We start from the raw sequence: 15,040 nt of genomic DNA on the forward strand, positions 1-15,040 counted from the left end.
TCCCTGCAACCTGTTAGTATCTGCAATCTATTAGTATTAGATCTGCTAATACTCTTATTTCAGTGAAAGCAGGCAAAATTAATAATTCAATTAGCAAACTAGGTTGCACTCAATCACTTTGCTGCTATTTGGCTCAGACTGAAACCTATGGGAACACATTTATCTGTGCAAATTAACAGGTATCCTTTGTTACACGTTCCTTTATGTAGTTATGGTGTTGACAATAAGTAACTCTCCAAATTCCATCTGAAGAAGCAAGGACAAAAGGCAATAGGCACAAGCTGTAGCATGAAAGATTCCAATCATGTAAGGAAAAATTCTTCATAAAGAGAACAATTAAGTACTGCAACAGGTAGCCCAGAGGGGCTGTAGAATTTCAGATTAAAGATTCAAACTTAAAGATTTTCAGAGTTAAACTGGAAAAGGTCCTGAGCAACTTGCTTTAGTTTTAGCAGGCAGTTGGTCTAGAGACTTCCACTATCCTATGATTCCACGAAATAACATCGGGCTCTGCTTGACAACCACAGACTCTGGAAAGCCACTTTATCATAACTATGGCAGTCATAATTAGACTAAAATGGTTGCTGTAGTAAGAGTTCAACAGACAAAGAAATCTGGAGAGTGAAAAAAACTGTGACAAAAGTAAAGTAGTAACATAAAAGATCTAGTCAGAAAGGACTATCTAGAGAGACAACCATTCAAAAATACAAGGAGAGAACTTGAGCAACAGCAGAAAGCCCAAAATGCGTAGGATACAGAAGAGCAAGAACTCAGAAAGCTGTAAATACAGCTGTCGTGGTTTAACCTCAGTCAGCAACTGAGCACCCCACAGACACTCACTCACTCACAGTGGGATGGGGGAGAGAGTCGGAAGAGTAAAAGTGAGAAAAACTCGTGGGTTGAGATAAGAACAGTTTAATAATTGAAATAAAATAATAATAATAATAAACAACAAAGCAAGTGATGCACAATGCAATTGCTCACCACCCGCCAACCGATGCCCAGCCAGTCCCCGAGCAGCGGCCCCCCCGGCCAGCTTTCCCCAGTTTATGTACTGAGCATGACGTCCCATGGGATGGAATGTCCCTTTGGCCAGTTGGGGTCAGCTGTCCTGGCTGTGCCCCCTCCCAGCTTCTTGTGCACCTCCAGCCTGCTCAGTCAGTAGAGCATGGCAAGCTGAAAAGTCCTTGGCTAGTGTAAGCACTGCTCAGCAACAACTAAAACATCGGTGTGTTATCAACATTGTTCTCCTCCTAAATCCAAAACACAGCCCTGTACCAGCTACTAGGAAGGAAATTAACTCTATCCCAGCTGAAACCAGGACAACAGCAAACTGGTAATTAATATAAAGAATTGAAAAGTTTGAGTTTGACACAAGGAGAAAAGGAAAATCAGCAAAGGAACAAAGAGTAATGACATAATGAAAACAGTGGGTGAGGTAGCTGCACTGGCATCACTGCAACAGCAAACGAGGTTAAAGCTTTCATCAACACAGTGCAAGATTAGGAAGGTCTTAGGTGCTTTGGCATGGTCACAAGAGAGACACAGAAGAGTTACTATCAGTCCATCTTTTCCTGAATAGAGTTAGTTCAGATGCACCAGTGCTATCTGAAAGAAAAATAAGTCAGTCAATTAAAAGAATATAGTTAAACAGTTACAAGCATAATGATCAAAGTATGATAGAAACAAGAGAACGGCAGTTTTGAAAAGAAAAAAATAATCCGTATTTGATCTAGCTCAGGCTTCCTTTGTGTCAGCACTTTAAATAACACAGCAAAGATGCTGACAATAGTTCTGTTAACATTACTGTGAAAGCTACTAAAACTAAATGAGGTTTTAAAGACTGCTTATATTTAACTGATGGGCTGAATTGCAAACCTAAAAACAAGACTCTACCCACCATATCCCAATTTTCAGTGTATTTGGCCTATGTAGAAACAAAGCAAACTAAATGGAAAAGTAAAGTCATTCTTCATGTGAGAGAAGGAAAAACCCACCAGCGATTCCCAGTCTTGCCAAGTTTCTAATTCAAAATTCTTTTCAGAATATTCCCCATTTACTATCAACGCAATTAAACTGCAGCTATTAAGACCTCAAGCACTTTATCTTCTTCATAAATACGGAAGTTCCTTTAGTACGTTATGGTGCAATGTACATTACCACAATTGTTATAAAGCAGACAGCTGCCGAAAATATCATTCAAGATGAAATTATTGTTAAAGTGTTTACAGAACACTCAACATAAGAATTATTTATTCTCATAATCAAAGAGAAAACAGTAATAGTAAATAGAATACCCAGCAGACTAAAAATACTGAATTGTGTTAATAACAGTGGTGTGCAATTAACTCTTGCAGCATTCTGGACAGAACGTGCTTCTTTTCCACGTAGCTTTACTTGTACTCACTGTAGTGGCAATTATCGCTCCCACTACTGAATTATGGACATAGTCCAGAGGGCCTGAGAACAGTCTCACAAGTCTAGAACTCAGCTCAAAGCATGAGAAACAACGGGTACAAGAAGTGGCACATACAGCCTCCTCAGCGTAACATTTCTGTACACGCATCAACAGCCAGAATCCCTACCCCTGTGAATAAACCCCAGCAAGGCCACCCATTTCCACAGCTTCTACCGTGACTTTTCCCACAGGGTACGTTCGTAATACATTCTCTACATCACAGTCAGCAATGTTGGACTGTATTTGCAATAAAAGCCTTTTCCTAACTGTACACGCTTTACTACCCCTTAAGGAAAGAACAGCGCAATGGCCATCGTTAAACAGCCACTTGCAAATGTCACAATTCACTATGAAGAAACTGGCACTTTAGGTGGTATTAAGCAGCAACTTATAAATTTTGCTTTTCCTTAGGAAACAAAAAGCACAGAGAAGCACTATTTAGCAGTAACATGTAAACTTGATCCTCTGGTGTAAGAAAGTAATCTCTGATTGCACTACATAGTTCATACAACACATTGAGTACCTGTTTTGTTATACCTGAAGGTATCCTGGACTTGCTTTTCTTATACAGAGAAAAATTTACAAGTTGTTGCTTAATGTTACCTTTTGGTATTCCCTTGTAAAGGGCTGAGAAATTTACACTGTTTCTGAACACCAACACTTTCATTCTATAACGGAAGGTGAAACAACTTAAAAGTTTACCCGTAGGTCTCATGGTGTAGTACGTGATTTTATCCAATTCTGTAAGGTCATTCTTTTCCCTTCTAGAACATTTCAGTATGTTTTTCTTATTTCTGAAGATTTATTCTGACATTTTATGCTTTCTGTTGATATAATAAAGAGCTTGAGCACTAGAAACACTAGTATTTCCATCCAGTGTAAGTAATCAAAATTCAGACGGGGGGGCATATAAAAATTTAAAATAAAATTTAAAAAAGCAGTGTTACAAAATGCAGTAGTTACTGCTCCTATAAACCCTGAAGAATGATAATTGGGTAAAACTGGCACAACAACCAAATGGAGATACTTTCTCTAAACCGAAAGAAAGACATGTTCATTTTTAAAATGCTAAATTAGACATTGTAGTATCTCAATAAAACGCAGGCAGCTAAAACGTCATAAAATAAAAAGCGCAAAACCCCACTGTCTTCCAGTACCAAAGAAAGGAAGTCAGAGTAGCAGCCAAACCCCAGTGACAGACGAACTTTTAACCAAGAAATAAGGAACGCTTTTAGCTGCTTTTCCTCTTTGAAGAAATTCTTAAGCAATACATGCTTATTATCTCAGAATAAAGTCTGTAAAAGTTAACAAAACCCCACCTAGCAGTCACATGAATGGTATACTAAAGCCACCAAAATATTTTCTCTTAACCACAAGCAGATTATAATTGACAGTGCAAGAGATTAAAGGCCATTTTATTACTTCTGCAGTGCCACTCTGTCCTTACAATGCTGTAATTATGACTGGTCAAGTAGATCTTTAATTTGCACACCTCTTCCAAATACTGATCATCTGCGTTCCGCAGACATCTGCAAATACATATATCAAAGTTGCCGACTTCCACAGAACGTTAACCAGGGTGCATTGTTCTTATATTCTTTTTAGAGTTGAAACCCAATGCTTTAGGTCTATAAACAAGCCCACTTAGTCATTTTCTTACAAGTTATTCATGTAGAAACTATAATGTTCTGTTCTCCCTGGAAGCTTATAATACATCACATGAATAATAGCATTTGAAAAGATTAAGCATGAAATACAGGAAACACCAACAAAATTCAAAGTATACCTGAGTCATCACTGGAGAAATTCCATTATTTCTTCAAGAGTAGGTAGGAATGCATGGGGCGAAGGGGGGGGAAACACTAAAAAACCAAAACAAAACGAAAACAAGAAACCAATGCAAGTTTCAAAGAATAGATGCATGTAAGCACTGTGCAAGCATATAGCCCTCTCCTCTGGGCACTGGCACTTACAAGGTACTTTAAAAAAATCATTCCATAAAATACTTTCCTATGGTAGAAAAATTTTACATTCAGAAATAAAGCCAGTTTACTGCTCGTAAAGAGTAATATTTAGAATAAAGGCAGACTAAGATAAATGGAAGAACGTCTCTATTAGCTGACAGAAGAACTGAATATGAAGCAACACTAATGAGCATCAAACCAGGTATTTAAGCCTTTGAATTATACAAACTGACCTCAGGCACAAACGGTATGCCACAAAGTATTAAACACAAACTACAGTAGAATTAGCCTCATATACACCCAATAGAGCATAAATCTCCACTTAAGTCTCCTAAAACGTGCAAAACACTTATGCAAATGAAGCATTGAGAGAAGAACTTTCCCCAGCTGGTGAGGCAATGTACAATATTCTGAGCTTCTGCACCAGCTTGTCCTCTCCTGAAGCTAAAAAGTCTTTTCTAACAATTAGGATATTCGCGAACTAGAACATATTTTTTTAGAGGTTAAGGACTACCCAAGCAGCTTGGGAATTTCATCACTGGAGGTTTTTGAGAAAAAAGTTCAGTAATAGAGGCAATGGCCACAAATTCTATCTTGGGAGATTCAGCTGGGCATTAAGCATGGCAGTAGATCAACATCCTTAGAAATTTAACTAAACAAACCCATGGTTGACTTGATCTATTGTTGGCAGTAATCATGCGTTAAGCAGATGTTTGGACCAGATGACATATAGAAGTCCCTTCCAAGCAACAGGCTGCCCAGCCAGGCTATGGAATCTCCCAGTCCCGGAGATTTTTAACACCCAATGGACAAGGCTCTAAGGGATCTGATTTAAAGTCAAAGTCAGCTCTACCTTGAGCAGGAGTTGGACTAAGATCCAAGTATAACATGAAGCTCATTATTTATAATCTTCAATACGGCACTGAACCTGGTTTGTCCCTAGCTATGCTTACAGATATGCTAATTCAATACCTGTTAGCTACACAAGGTCTACAATGCCCAAGTTTGATGTGAGAAACAAGATTTAGCATACAGAGTGTGAACCTTCTGCTTGAAGTTACACAGCTCCTCAGTGTCAGAGCTTAGAAAGAAAAGATCTTCCAATGCCCTAAAGCCTCTTTATCATAAAGTATACTAATATAAAAACAGTAAATATAATATTTAACTATTAATTTGCTATTTCATTAGTTAATAAACAATGTAGAAAAGATCATAGCAACTTTTAAAATTGCAATAATCACTTTGTAAACTCAGAAATTTAAATGTAAAACTAAAATTTCATATTATTTGTATCAAAGGAGACACAGATCTTCAGCACAGTTTTGAACTTCTTTACTTCAGAAGTCATTCTTTAAGCAAGCAAGGATTAGTAGCAATACAACAATAAACTCCACTACTTTGCCAATTATCTCAACAGAGTTGCATTGGTGCCAATATCTGAAAAGAAAATGTTCTCAGTGATCAACGCCTCTGACACAGCATCTCATCATGCCAGGATACAGAGCAATAATTGTAATTTAATAATGCTGTCTGCAGTGCCCAGCCAGCAGCTGCAAGCATGGAGAATAAGCAAGAGTTTCGATACAAGCAAAATGGCAATGCTGCAATAACTAATAAAATGCCCTTTATTTTCTGTTTCTGGTACAGCAGGCAGGGTTAATGTTGAGGCCCAAAGATGAGAAAGATCATTCAAAACAGTGAATTAATTCAACAACCTGGTTGTAAGACTCTGAAAGAGAGCAAGACAGTTAAAAATGCTAAGCACAAAAGATTCATCCTTTCTGCCTACCTGGTTTCTTTAGAAAAAACAGTTTAACATTCATGACTAAACACATACATGTCACTTCACACACCAAGTAAACAAGAAATTGAATGAACTTCTTTTAGCACAGAAACAAAATTAAAAGTACCCAGAAATCTTCAATACCCAAAGAAACATTATTCAAGCAACTAAATTTAGAACTCACCTCATTCAAACCCTGAAAGATTGGAAAAAATGGGTTTAAGAGAAAATTTGTGCCTTACTTTGCACTTTTCTATTGCCTGTGCAGCAACTGCAGCGTACAATCTTTTTCTTTTTAATGAATTTTGTGTTCTTTTAAAATATGCAAAAAGGGTTAAAGGTCCCTTTAAAATGAATCTCACATCTTCACTGCAGAATATCAACATCACACTAAATCACCAAGCTCTACAATTTTTGAACTTTCTGTATCCTTAAATAACGACAAACATTAAACCTGTTCAATTAAATGCAGCATAACAGGAGATAGTTTTCTAAAATTGTTACTGACTTTTTTGGATATGTAATTGTTTTAGATGAGCTGCTGTATTTTGAAGAAATTACCTCTTTTCCAATCATGTTAACCATTATCTATTCTGACACCCATTTAACTGGCAAGGATTCAGCCACTCATTCTAAATAATTCCATTCGTTATGTGTTAATATTTTAAATTATTTTAATAATAATTTAATAATAATTTAATAATAATTTAATAATAATTTAATAATTTAAATCATTTTAAATTAAATCATCAGTCTCTTATCTGAGCATCTTCAGGATAACTTCAGCTGTTTTTCCCATTTATACCTGATTTACAAAAAAAATTGACAATGCCACTTTTGAAACTAGTAACAAAATGTCATTGGAAATAGTTCATTAAAATTGCAAAATACACACTGCATCCTCCCAGTTGAGTCAGTATCTACATTATTAAAGACACACTTAAAGACAGTAAATCCAATTTAAATGACAACTTTTAATAAAATTCAAGTGTGGTACCTGGCAATATTGACAAAATACAGAGGGCAAGATGTACCTTATTTGATTGTCAACCAGACTAATTCAACTAATTCATTAGATTTAAAATTTATTTTGGTATAGCAACATGCAATTTTTCCAAATATTATGTTAACTCATTTAGTGGAAAATATTGTAGGCAAATATTTTGTGAATCTACTTCAGTAGTCATTTTTATAGACAGAGACACTCATGTAATCTAGTGCGCACACAAGCACATAATACATGAACCCAGACTTAATATTAAAAGTTCTTCATCAAAACTTCTTCAAAACATTCCATGATGCTAAAGGACCAAACTAGATGGCATAAGACAAAAAGTGGGGTAAAATATCCCTTTGCTTTATTATTTATATTCCTGTAGAACAGAGTCCTTCTATCCCAGCTTCTTATAATCACTTACATACAGACTTATTTTTATCCATAAGATTAAGTCCTAACAGCTTTGCACAGAAGGGGCAGGGGAAACTCCAGTATAGGTAAGTAGATGGCTCAAGCAAAGCAAACAAGTACTATTGTAAAGAGATTTATCAGTTAATAAAATTTTTGAAATAGAAGTTATTGAATATATTTATTAGTATTGGGTATGTGCTGATGACATTTCCTAACATTAGAGTTGGTCAACACTGTCAGAGAAGATGATCAGTATACTTATAGACAGAAAATCAGGTAATTTTGAGGTCTGGAAAAAGCAAATAGGCTAAAAATATATAGTAAAACATGTGTTGTACACTTGGGAGCCCATAACAAAATAACTTAACAGCTTATCAATTGCAAACAGCAGAAGAGATGCAAGACCAGGATTTATTACAGGACAACACTGAGCTGTTGTGGCACACTCATGAGAAAATATTTTCAAACCTTAGAATGCATGAAAATCCCTAACCCAACAGTAAGTATTATACAAGGCCCTCTGGTGACATGATATCAGGACTTATCCATCCAGGCCCGGACACATAAATTGAAGAAAAGTGAATAGGTTCAGAGAAAGGCTGCTAAGATGATTAGATGAACAGAGGATCTCACAGCTTCCACCTTCAAAGGGCAATGTAGAAGCAACAAGTTCATAAACAAATGGTTTATCAAAAATATATTCTTATTTGCAGAGATAATCTCCAAGTTCTGCAACACCTAGTACAGGTTATCCTTCTCAATTTAATGTGATCTATATGTAAAAAGTAACTAACATACATTGCTGCAGTATATTTTCTGCCTGGTTTTGTCTTTCCCCCTCCTCCCAATTTTTTTTTTTTCTTCCCCTAGAGGGGACTGTGGGGAATTGCAAACAGAGCTTTTAGCAAGAAAACTGATAGAAGTGGGATAACCTAACTCATAACCCAGAACTAACATGTTATCATTAAAGTTTCCAGACATGTTATTTCCTCTATTAAAATCAATCTGCACTATGTTTCATTACCTTGCTTTTGCTAATGCAAAATACTTAGGTAGTTAAGAGCACTGCTGATGGTGGTGATAATCATTTTGCACAAAATTAATCTCAAGGGGCCTCAGTGTACTGCAGATTTACCAGTGAACACCCATCCCATTATGCCCAGCGGTCTTAATTTAAGCACTTAGACACAGAGACAAATTTTACTTGTGACAGGTATTTAAAGTCTGGCATCTTTTCAGAAATTACAAGAAATCACACAAAATCACACTCAAGCACTGTTTTCAAGTAAAGGTAAGAGCACAAAGTTTACATATGTATTTGACAGTTTTGTAAGTATTCAGAAAATCATATGGGTATGAGCTGGACAATGCAAAAGCAAAACAGCATTTGTAAGTGTTTCTTTTTCTACAGAAAGTAATTTTGAATCATTCTTTTTTGTTCCTTCTCTCTTTTTCAGCACTCAGATTCATTCTTGGCTTCTTTGGAGGGACCTATCAGTCTAATGTGTCTGTGTTATAACCCTTAGGTTCCAGCCATTACAGTAGAAGCAGAACCGATCTTATTGATATATGAAAGACTACAGATATACTTGTTTGAGAGGAGACAAGCAGCCATTTATTTAAAGTAAAGTATACTCAAGTTGTCAAAAACAAAGGTGCTTGTATTCTGTCTTACCTGTGGTTGGTGATTTCCCCAAACTCCTGGGTAGACACAACTTTGTCTTAATCCCGTGTTCTACCAGTACCAAGTTGCAAATATCCTGCTTCAGAATATAGATACTACTACATATACTTTGTGGTAACTGGCTATACCCCATAACTTCTCTCTGCCTTTTTCAGTGTCACACATTGTAATCAGCTCAAATTTCTCAGTTTTGGGAAAGCGGACAGGTCAGGACTTGAGGATGATGAGAAGACGTTGCCAACTCAGGTAATGGTGCTTTTCAAGGCTCACTGCCCTGCTCCCTATTTAAGCCTTACTTGTAAGGCTAACTCCCCAGAAACCCAAATGCATGAGCATTCTTCATTAAAATAGTGAGAGTGCAACAATTCTCAGTTTATTGCATTCATTTCTCCATTATTCACCACGTAAAGACATTGTTCAATAAGAACGCACAGACCAAATTCAGCAATAAGATAATGTTAAGGACTTCAAACTCTTTCAAAAAGCTCGAAAATTTAGTTATTTTTGAGATACCTCAATTCCTGTTGCAAAACAAATAGAATGCTCCTTCCTTAGCATGCAGCACAGTTCAATTCTTTTCTGCTCTGTCAGAGTTATTCCTGTTTTCCTTTATATCCTACAAATTATTAGAAAAATATCACTTCGGGATCTAGCTATTGGCACTATGGTATTTAAACTTCCACCCTTGCTGTTGTAGCTAAGCATGTTCCATATTCAAATCAACAGTAGTAGTCAAGCGACTAATGTGAAAATACAACTTCTGTTTTTCCTATTAAAAAACATGAACCCCTACTTCCATAACACTTGCAGAATCTGCACTAGTCATTCTTATGACTTTTATAAAGCTTTCAAACATTGACTGCATTAACTAATTAATTTGACATTAACTAATTAATCTACTGACCAAAGAGAGAGAAACTGGCATTGGGAAATGATTAGTTTGGAAGTTAAATTAATTAAAAATAGTACAGTAGTGACAGAATTTAATCTTATACTTCTCATGAGAGCATGGAATCACTCACAGCTGCAGCAATTTGTGATAAACCCATGGAGAGATTTCATGATGGGAGTGGAATTAATTTGTGTCACCCCTAAGAATATATGTGCTCACTCAACAGTGCCTATATTAAACAATATTAAAAATACACAAATTGAACAAACAAAAAAAATCTATTGTTTGAGCTAGCATGTGATACATGCCCTCCAATATCAAGATACAATTATTTGCATCAATAAAATTCAGGGGATCACAACATTCTTTACAGTCTGTCTTGATCTGTGTCAATACAGTTTGAAGTGTGAATACGCTTCCTTGACTAGTTTAAGTTCATTCTTATATTCTACTTTTATCATGATAGCTTTTAATCCAACAACTTGAAAACTGGGGAATGACTTTAAAACATGGCTAAGACAAAAATCTACATGTGCTTGAGGGAGGAAGGAAGAGAAAGGAAGATAAACAGAGCTGGGGACAGACAGACAGAAAGAGGCTATCACAATACTCAATCTCACAAATACAACTACTAAGCAACAGAGCTGTAGACAGTTATCCAACTCAAAGAGAAAGACTGACACCTGAAAGTCATTCTTAGTATGTAAGTACACTGAACAATATACAATGAAGCATACAAACTATACACATTGTACTCGTTCAGAACTATTTTTGACATTTTTGATGCTGATGAATAAAAAGCCAGTCATGATTTTCTTTCTGATTAATAGAGGAGCGCTTAAATTAACAAAGAAACTGTCCTTCGATAGGAGCTCTGTTACATTAACAAACTCTTATCTATGAACTAAATGAGGGTCATAGCTCAAGCTATAACCCCCTGCTGAATGGGTATAAGAAAGGCTAATATTCCATATCCAGTCTTCAAAAAAATCTTAAAGACTGTTTTACGCCACTCAGCTGCAACCACCACTCAGACAAGAGCAGAAGCAGAGCAGACTGAGCTGCCATGAACCTGGCAAGCACTAAGCTGCTCATGGGCTGGCTCAATGAAGAAAAGCTGCCTGTCAAAGGCAGCTTTGCAGGAACACGGTCAGCCCCGAGCAATGGAAGATGCAACATCAGCAGTTCCGGTTCCTGTTGGTTAGGATCAGGAGCAGAGGAATAAAACACTCGGGACATAGATTTACAGAGATAAAGTGCCCATCATCCTCCACATTTTGTTTCTTCTCAGCTCGCTCACCTGTTGCTAGCTATGAGTTTTCCCACAGCAGAGTACACAAAGGTAAAAGAAAGCAACTCCACAAGGAAGAGTCCAAACATGTTTCAACCTGCACAACTTCTTTTCCCATCTTTAGACTTGTGTTCAAGCATGCTGGTGCACAATTCCAAGAATAAATGAAATACTATGGCAGAAAACTTTACATCTGCTGTTCATATACTGAATAAAAAGACAACCAAGGCTGCATTAGCACTTGTGTAAAGAACCCAGCAACACACAAGGGCAGTGAAGGGCCACAGACAACACACTGCCAAACTCAACACCCCCCACCCAAATCCAATCGCTACATCACTTTTAGGAAACTACTACCAACTCACAAGTCTAAAAGAAGAGGGACCTCTGGGCCTGAATAAAGAAAGCAGCAACTAGATTCACGAACAAATCCAGTGGCAAAGAAACATCAGAGAGAAGTATAAGAAGATGGAAGTATGAGCTACTCCAACCACAGGGACTTAGGCTTCTGCAGTAACTATTGATCCCTCCACTCAACTCTTTTCTGGGGCTTAATACAAGACATCCTGAATACATGAGCCTCCTACTAAAGTAAGGCGCTAACTATCCAAGCACCTGGGCTGTTTTGAACGGAGGATGAAAAAATGCCATTTGGAAGATTGTTTTGTCCCTACCTCTTAATAACACAAGGCTGATGACAGAACCTGTTACACCTTTGAGGCGCATTGCAGTAGAGCGTGCCTACAACCGAAAGCGAGAGATATTTTTGCAGCTTACACATATATAATCCAAATGGCTTCAAATTTACTACTGCAAGTACTAGTGACAATGTCATTGTGGCAGCATAGTTTCCAGCATGAATTGTACAATTCTGCCCAGAAGCTAAGGTAAGTACTCATGTTAAGCATGCCATCTGTGAAAGGAGGATCATATTTTGTCCTGCTTTTGGTATTATTGACAAGGTATCTTATACATGCAAGCAGAAACTTACACTACAGCTTATGACAACAGCCGCATTTGCTAGGTGGTACTGTCAAACAAATAATAGTAACGCTAATAACTAGAAGGAACTATTAAGATGAATCAATACAAAAAGAAATGACCATGCATATGTAAAACATTATTGTCTATTCATTGAAAAATTACAAACCACAGAATACAACTGATCTGGCAACACAGCTAAATTGTTATTGATTTGCATTGAGACCTTTTCCCTTCTTCTTGACATTTCTAGAATTTTTATATAACTGCATATAATGGCTCATAGTGAAGATGAAATCTATTATAAATTCCACACATCTGCTGAGATATGCCATTCTGAAATTAACTGTCTTGAAACCTACATTTGGAGCACATGAAAGTCATTCCATTTCCCAATACTAACTCCTCTTACATCAATACCTGAATTTAAGATAGTTTGCATTCTTGTTCACATTGTAGAACAAAAACCAGAGTCTCTTTCCTGTGGGGTCACAAGAAACAAGCAAAACTAGTATTTTTTGAACAGTTGCCCAGAGGAACACATTCAGCTGAGAAGGCTAACATTTAAGTGGCTGAATAAATCAGTGACTTAAATGTAACTTAAATGTAACTTAAAGTGACTTAAATTACTTGATGTAATCAAAGCTTTTGAAGTTCAAGTCATGAAAATCTGATGATTAAATCTAAGTTTTTATTACTGTTAGTCATTTCCTCTTTTTTATATAAGCAATTTAAGTCTGTTTTAACAAGGATTTTGGCATACAATATAGACTTCTAACATCTAGTATAGACTAATGAGCTTATGCATAGCTACTTAGGGCCCACAAGTACAGCAATGATCAATTAGAGATGCAGGCCAGCATCTCTGAAAATGATACCTCTAACGTGGATTGCGAGTGTGTAAACATGTAAATATGCACTGATAGAAAGTTACAGTAAAGAGGGGACTCTGGTGAATGTTACATATACTCAGTTACGATGCAGGTATCAACCACTAAAAGGTTGGTTTCAAACAAAATTCATTGAGACTTAAAAACCTCTTACAGCTATTTTTTTCCTATGCTGCTGTAATTTCCTGTTGAAATAAAAATTATTGTGTGATACCAAATGATATCTGAATACTTGAGATACACATTATACATGCTATTTGTCTCACAGATGCTGTCTTTAGCTTTACATTAGCTATCCTTAAAACTCAACAGGGATCTAGTGATACTGGGTATAAACACCACAACTATTACTTTTTGCGAGGGAGGCAACATTTAAGCTTCACGAACCAGCAAGCTACTTCCCGATTACTCTCCCTCAATCCTTATCACTAAATTAATTTATCATGTCTTTTGTCCTCCATTGTTAATCTCATACTCGCACACAAGGAATTAATCAGAATGCAACACAGCAACACCTATGTTATCTGATACCATTAATGACCCACTTCTTCATTAACAAGAAAAATCTATTTATCAAAGTTCCAGCTTCGGGTTTTACATGCAGCTGATAGACAGGACAGTTGTGGGTCCAACTTCAAAAACAGAACCACATTGAAAGGGGTCTGATAATCTTCCTGCTCATCTGGACAACTTTAGACTTGGACTACCACCTAGCATGACCATCTATTTCCTCTCTAATACTCTACCTGCTGTAAAACATTTGTTCAGTAGTTGAAGCTGGAGATACTCGACTAGGAAAACACCCAATACAATGAGAAGATGGACTAATATGCACTACACCAGCACAGAGGCCAAGGTCTAGTGCAGATAGGCCAGAACTTTGCAAGACAGAAAAATTAAATTAACATTACAGAACAGAGTACAAACTGGGTCGAAGCAAACAATGAGTCATTCAGGGGATAGTAAAGCACAGAATTTTCTAAGGAAAAAATGGCTGGTGGGCTTTGCTGAGAATGTTGGCTTTTTTTTTTTTAATAATAACTATTTGTTGTTAAAATTAGATAGACTTTTTCTCCAAATTGTTTTTAACATGAGGCAAGTCATAAAAGACTACAAAATTATATCTGATACCCACCTCTGCAAACTATCTAAAATTAAGACACAGAAATAATTGAATATAATATCCTGCAAAGGTCTTATATTTTTATCTGATACTTCACTTGATTCTCAAGGAAAAAATTGTATGTTACTTTGAAGGTGCTCCCAAATTAAGTTTCCTTGTACAAATTAGAAACTTTGACATTTATAATGAATTTTAATAGGGTAATAAACTCAGGGAATTTCATAATTCCATCCAAGATACGAGGCATCTCTGACCTACTGACAGCTTACGCTGAATGAAAGTCATCATTAAACTCTCATGAGGCAGCACACCAATAGATATTTGAGTGACTTATTTGAGCGATAAAGACAAATATAAAGGAAGAAACAGTTCAGCCTATTTTTAGCACTATCTTTAAAAGGACTTCAAAAACACTTCACAACATTGCGGGATTTGCATTGTATCCACAACTGTACAGCAGGATGCAATATTTGGTATTTTTCTTAAACACTGAAGAGCCAGAGTTTTTAAAATATTTCCATTCTTTAAAAAAAAGCTACTTTTCATCTCCCTTCTTCCAGAGTAAA

General features: G+C 36.5%; 1 protein-coding gene across 9 annotated transcripts in view; it reads right to left on the reverse strand.

Annotated features, from left to right (window-relative positions):
• Positions 1-15,040, reverse strand: part of FHIT (fragile histidine triad diadenosine triphosphatase) — a 638,275-nt gene that overhangs the window by 531,065 nt on the left and 92,170 nt on the right. The gene's annotated exons all lie outside the window — the stretch shown is intronic.

Source organism: Aptenodytes patagonicus, chromosome 8 (genome assembly GCF_965638725.1).
Source record: "Aptenodytes patagonicus chromosome 8, bAptPat1.pri.cur, whole genome shotgun sequence".
In the NCBI taxonomy this organism is placed as follows: Eukaryota; Metazoa; Chordata; class Aves; order Sphenisciformes; family Spheniscidae; genus Aptenodytes; species Aptenodytes patagonicus.